Genomic DNA, 7,387 nt, shown 5'->3' on the forward strand with positions numbered 1-7,387 from the left:
ATGTAGAAACATAGCCAGGTTGGACCAAAAGGGACACAGATAATCCTAATTGAAATGAGTCTGCTGGACTCCAAAATTCTACTGGCAGGAAGCAGGCTGAGAAAATTCTCCCTCTTCCTTCCCTCCTTTATTTACTTCCATGATTCTAACATTCACTTGGAAAAATAAGCAATAAAGACTAGAGAAAAAAAAATACTGAAAAAGGAACGTATTTAAGGGAACTAGCCCTCCCAAATAATAATCCATATTATATAACAATATATTTATAATACAATAATTAAACTAGAAAGAATAAGAATTGGAAGCAAATACATATAAAACTGTAGTATATCATAGAAGTGGCATTTCAAATTGGTAGTGAAAATGAAGATTTTCAAAAGTGTTGGAGTAGGTAAGAAGTTATTTAGAGAAAAGTAAAGTTGGAGCCACACTTTGCAGTGTGATATGAATGAAATTCCAGAGGAATAAGTTATTTAACTAGAAAAAAATTAAATCCTAAAAGTGCTAAAAAAAAAAATCCTGGTATTGTTTCTTATCATTGGTAAACCTAACTAGATAAAAATGAGAAATTTCTACATGGCACAAGCTGCTATAAGGAAAATGAAAAGGCAAATAAAAAACGGGGGGAAATATTTAGAGTCACATTATAGATAAAAGATCAATTTCCCTAAAGTGCAAAAGGCTCCCCAAATCAATACAGTGTTAGTAGCCTAATTTTTTAAATGGCTAAGGCTATGTATAAAATTGTCCCCAGTGAGGAAATAAAGATGGTTCTTTTTTTTTTTTTTTTTAAGATGGTTCTTAAGCACATGGAAAGGCAATCTTACTCAAAAAAGAAATGTTAATTAAAACTAACCTGAAATGTCATTTTTGAACGTATCAGTTGTGCAAGATCCAAAAGTTTGGTAACACACTAAGCAAGAAAACATGCAAGGAAACAGGCACTTCCATACTCTGTCAGTGGAAGTGTTCATAGATGTAACCTCTGTGAAGGGCAACTTGACAATATCCAGCTACAAATGTACATACTCTTCGACCTAATACTTGGCTTTTCTGGGAATTTAAACTGCATGTATGCTACTATTTGTATATTATGATAGGTATGCAGACTACAATGTTAAATGATAAAAGGAAGTTGCAGGATAGCATGTGCACTATCAATCTGTTTCTATAGGAGAGAAAAAGAATACACAGTCTAGGGCAGCCCTGGTGGCACAGCGGTTTAGCGTCGCCTGCAGTCCGGGGTGTGATCCTGGAGACCAGGGATCGAGTCCCATGTCAGGCTCCCTGAGTGGAGCCTGCTTCTCCCTCTGCCTGTGTTTCTGCCTCTCTCTCTCTCTGTGTCTCTCATGAAGAAATTAAAATCTTAAAAAAAAAAAAAAAAAAAAAAAGAATACACAGTCTACATATTGGCTTACAGATTAATAGAATTCCTCAGGAGAAGTGTGCATAAGAGGCATATTCGATTGGTTGATTCTGGGAAGCAGAATTGTGTGGTGGACGTAAAGAGATAGAAGGAAGACTACAAAAAGGGTGTAACTTCTGAATTTGAAGTCATGTGAGTATATGCTTATTTAAAAAGTGTAAAGTTTTTAAAATTCAAAGGACTCCAAGTTTTAGAACTAATAAGAGAGTTCAGCAAGGTTACACAGGATACAGCATCAATAGTGTTCTATCCACTAGCAGTAGTTAAGTTGAAACAGTAAAAGAAAAACAACCCCATTAATAATGACAACAGCAACAACCACCAAGTTAAATGGTACCTCTATCGTGATTAAAACTACAAAAATGCTAAAGGATATTTTAAGAAAAGACATAAAGAGATGCAGAACTATACTATATTCATGGAAGTTCAGCTATATGGTCATAAAGATGTCAAATGCTTTAAATCAATCAACAAATGTAATGCCATTCTCCTCAAAATTCCAGCAAAGCTTTTCATGACATTTTACAAGTGGAAGATGTATATGGTAAGTAAAGGGCAACAATAGCTAAGATAATTTTGAAGAAAAGGATAAGGAGGCTAGAAGCAGGTATGGGAATAGCCCTACCAGATGCCAAAAGTTATGGTAAAGGCACAGTAATTTAAGAGAATATCACTCATTCAGAGATAGGAAACAATCCCAATGGGAAAGAATGGAGAGCCCAGAAACAAACCCATGTGTGTAGTAAAACTTAGTCTCTATAGCTAGGTTTCTGAGACTATGGTCCAAGTCTCAACAACAGCATTTTTAACTTTCTACCAGTGCTTCATTCAGGCATCTAGATAAGACCTACTTACGTATCATCATCATCATCATCATATCTTGGTTGTTCCTTGTCTACTTCAATGCCAAAGGCAATTTCCACATTCCCCTCATCTTCTTTAGGAAGCCATTGTTTTAATGTTCCCACTGTTAAATAACAGATTAAAGCATCCCAGCCTATATGCATGATGAGAGGTTTATACCCCAAATCCTGTACTGGATAACAACCATGAAGGTAAAACCTTTGAATTATTTCCATTAAAACAGAAAATATAGGTTAAAAAAAAATAGGTTTTTTTTCCCCCCTGTATAACTTCAACCTTGGTGCAATCAAGAGCAATGTTGAGACAGATTTCCTTAAAATCTAAAAAACATAAAGAGTTCACAAAAGAATTAAAAATGCTGGCTTCTTAAGTTGACTTTAAAACCATGTAGATCTAGCCTTCTTTTGCTGCTCACTTTGGGAATGTTGCTAAATATGTTTATATTACTTAGCTTTTCCAGAATAAACCACCACCTAACTTAGTGGTTTAAAACAGTAACCATTTGTTTAGGTGACTCTTCAGCCGTTAGGCAGTTTGGGCTGAGCTGAGCTGGTTGACTCTTCCAGTCTCTGCTGGCCCCAGCCAAACATGTTCAGTCACTTGCCAGGCCAGCTGGAGGACGGCTGGCCTACTATGCCTCTCTTGGGATGGCCTGTCTCTCTTTTCCACATGGCTTCATTTTCCAGCAGGCCAATTGGAGCTAGTTGAGACACAGGGTTCAAAAAAAAAAAAAAATTGCAGCATCTCCTTGAATACTCAGATTTGGCACACCACCATTCTATTCCATCCTACTCATGCACACAAATCACTAAGGCCAGTTGAGATTCAAGGGGAAGGGGAAAAAAGCCATTTAATGACGGAGGAGCTGCAAAGTCATATTGCAAAGGGCAGGAATACAGGGAAGAGTGAAGACTGTGCTCATTTTGGTAACCTATCAGAATCTGCCTCTCCCACATGCACTCTGCAACCATCTGCTTCCTAGGGGTCTAAACTGTGTTTCATGTTGGTCTCCAGGAAAAAACCCTACCCACTGCTAACAAGTGGGATTAGAAATAGGAACTTTTCTCCAATGGTGAAATTAAAAACAAAGTGTGCCTATTATTTTGTCTCTTGGTAAACTGAGCATTCAGGTACATACCTACAAGTAGGAATTTTACCACACTGTACTTAAATATTTACCTATTTTTAATCAATATGTGTCACCCCAAATCACAGCCTATATCATTTCCTACAGTACATTATAAAATAAATGAATTGATTGATACAGCTCATCTAGGAGGTAGCCTGGGTAATTAATGGAGCCTCAGTATTCCACCTGCTGTGGGAATCATAGTTTTTGTTTTCCTTTTTTAGGAAGACAGTTTTAGGAGGCTTTTATTTTTTGCTTAACAGGATAGAAGAAAGAATGAATAGCTAACTCTAGAAATGTAAATCAGCTGTTATCAGGATGTGCATCTCTGATGTTACCAAGGCAACTATGTGGCCTGAAAACTTATACAAGAAAAATGGAGGTTACCTTCCCACCAAGGATCCCCTTGGAGTGGTTAAACTGCAAACAAAATTACTGACCTGAATGAATTATGCACACATTAAAAAAAAATACTTGTCCTTATCTAAAGAGTGTAGCTTATACTAGTAAAAGTCGTTGAAAAGGATTTTACAAAGTCTTGCTATTTTAAACTTAAAGTTAGGATAAATTAAATAGGTAGTTGATAAAGTTTCATTTTTTAATGGAATGCAGGGTTAGAAGCATTAAAGCAATTTATTTTCAAGGAGTTGGAAGTTTAAGCAAAAGAATGTTGAAGGACGTGAATCGTGCTTAAATGTATGCCCAATAGCTAATCCCTGAAAGCCTTTATAAACTGCCTATTAGACTTGCAATCAAAGTTATTAAAACTTACACATGCAGGAAGTCTTCATGAAGATTCTACACGGTCATAAGAATTATTTTTCACATTATAATTTCCCTATCCAACTTGATGCCAATATGAATGTTGGTAATCACATGCCTTTATATAAAGTAATACTAAAAACGTGCTACAGTTTTATGTTCATTCATAAAGACGATGGCCACCTGCTGAGTTCTAGGCACGAGGGAGAGACAGGTGAAGCAGGGTGGTAATCAAGACAAAGCTCTCGTAAGCTTACAGTCCAGTGGGGAAGAAAGATAATAAGAATAGGAAATTAAAGGGAACTTTATTTCTATGATCAGAGAATCACAGTGTCTTGTGGGGTATGTGAGGCCAAACCTAGAGGCATAGCATGCTCAGATCTTTCTTAGTCATTTAAACAGTGGCTTCCCGTCAGTGGCACACAGGCAGTGGTTTGAGATCCAGGTTTATCATAGCAGTCACTAAAAATTCAAGTCAACTCCTGCATCTTTTTATGACATGAACTTAAATGATAAATAAAGTGATGAAATGTCACTATTTCATGCACTGAACAAATATTTGAGCATGAATGAATCTGAGCATGAGTCTGAATATGAAATTGTCAGAATCAGCTAACAAACTTGAGGACTTGGTAGAATTTTTTGGATTAAAGAGAAGCATATAGAGTTACAGGGTCTTCCACTCATTCATGCAAAAGAGCACGTAAGAATCGACGTTATTCCAGACCCCTTTACAAAGAAAGTCCTGTCGGGTGGTACAGGGAAAAGCACTGAGAGAAGGGTAACCACCCATGACACCTAGTGACAGAAATGGTAGTTTGCAGGAGGGATTATCCTGGCAGAAGGAGGCAGGGATTCTAAACGGGGAGAGCCGGTGGAGGAGTATCTGCTAGTGGGGAAGGGCTGGCCAACCCTGGCATTGCGATGGGCCAGGCCCATCGTCACAGAGAGACTGGATTTTATCCTGAGGGTAAGAGAGAATCTTTTGAAGGATTTTAAGCCGAAAAGGGATTTGATCTGTTTTAGGAGGATTATCTCTTGGGGGTGCAGAAGGTTGAGGTAACATAAGAAAAGATGACCAGGAACAGGAAGTCAAGAGGCCAACAGCAGTTAGAGGCAGAGCACAGCTGGACTGGGAGGTGTCAGCACCCCAGCAGGTTGCAAAGGAAAACATCTGCACTTGGCTTTAAAGGCACCTTTGGAGGTAAATTCCTATTTACAATCTCAGGTTGGTCAGATAAATAGCTCGTATATGCCCAATGTAAAATCATCCATGGAAAAATACAGTAAGTTTGTGAACTAATTAATTTGGCATGACAGACCAAATGAGTTTTCTATGACTCTTTCTGAGAAAAACAGGAGCATATGCAAGAAGAAACCAAGTATGTCACCACCTCCGTGTCTTGAAAGGTGAGTGCCATCCTTCACACCTGGCCCTGTGGTCCCTGGGCTTGGCTTCCAGGCCAAGCCAGGTCAGCCCAGAGCTTCCTCCTCACTGCCTCCAGAGCCACCCTTAGGGACAAGGCTTATTTTTTTTTTTTTTAAGATTTTATTTATTCATGAGAGACACAGAGAGAAGCAGAGACACAGGCAGAGGGAGAAGCAGGCTCCCTGCGGGGAGCCTGACATGGGACTTGATCCCAGGACTCCGGGATCACGGCCTGAGCCAAAGGCAGAAACGCCCAACCAGAGCCACCCAGGTGAGGGACAAGGCTTTTATCCCAGGACAGAATGGAAGGGGGCAAACGGACAAAACACTGCTTTCTGTAATCTGAAGGTATTATAAAGAGTCTCAAGGGGGGGGATCCCCGGGGGGCTCAGTGAGTGAGCACCGCCTTCAGCCCAGGACATTCCGGACGTTCTTGGAAGATGCAGCTTTCACAAAGATTTCACAAAGGTTGCGAAGTTCAGGCTTCACCAACTGGCAAACTCCCTCTTGGGTGGTAGGTACTCACCTTCATTATTCTCGGGGTGGTACATAGTTTTGTATAGTTCTTTAACTTGGTAAGTATCTGTCAGCCTCCGTGTACCTCGTTTGTATCTCTGCCTCTTCGCCACCACAATTTCACAGGGTCCCTAACCTTGCGCCTGTGCACATACCCGCCTGCCTAAGGTGGCCTTCCTTGTCGCAGGGCACACCCGCATGCCTGACCAAAGACCAAATCCCCCTGTGACATGAAACCCCTCAAACTTTTGAAAAGGATAGTTGGCTTCCCATAAAGTAAACACAAGGATAATCTTGCTAAAAATCAGAGGCAAAAAAAAAAAAGAAAAGGAAAAAGCCAAGAAACTATATTGTGATGTACTTCCGATGCCTATAGAATAGTGATTTGTTGAATAGCTCTCAGAAATACACTGTCAGGTAGAGCTAAGCAGTACCAGCTTATCATCTACAAAGCCAGCTTCCCTACTTATTTTCAGCAGTTGTCAACTGACCACATTAAAGAAAATTACCCCACTCTTTTCGGAAGCTCGAGTCTCTTGTTAGTGGCATTTCGAACAGGCTTGGACACAGCAGATCGGTTTCTGACGAGGCTGAGACCTCCCCAGCCCTCTCACCAAGCCTAAGGTATTTTTATACCCTTTCTGTATTTCCAAGTCTCTGACAAAATCCCTCAGGGGCCTGGTTATGTTCTTAAAAATAAACTGCATACCCAATTCTCCTTCATTGGCAGAAAACGAACTACTTGTTAGATGTGCTGCAGCCAACGTGCTCATTAAAGTTCCTGGCGCTTCCTGCCGCCACCGTCTTCTATTTTCTGGAACGCCTTCGGTCACGATCCCTGGGCCACCTGAAGAGGAGACTGTGTTACTGAAAATAAAAATGCTTCATTTGAATTCTTCTAAAATCACAGAATGTGAGAGCCTTGGCGGTGACCTAATCCCACCCCTCCTGTTACCACTAAGAAAACGGTGATACAGAAAAAGTTTAGTGACTTATGTCACATCACGTGGCTGATGTGTAGGAGAATCACTTGTTTGCTTTGTAAAGTGGCCACTTTGGTGTGTTAAATTTTCTACTCTACTTGATTATTTTAAACTGGTCTTATTGTCTCCTTGGCATAGGACGGATTACATTGTATCTTGTTTGCAAGCCCTTTCTTGCAAGTTTGAGGACTTCAGTGGTTCGTAATGCTATCATTTGTAAGTCATATTTCAATGTATAAAATGGGTATAGATTTTAGCTCTCTCCCAACCCCATGTTA

Source organism: Vulpes lagopus, chromosome 16 (assembly GCF_018345385.1).
Source record: "Vulpes lagopus strain Blue_001 chromosome 16, ASM1834538v1, whole genome shotgun sequence".
In the NCBI taxonomy this organism is placed as follows: Eukaryota; Metazoa; Chordata; class Mammalia; order Carnivora; family Canidae; genus Vulpes; species Vulpes lagopus.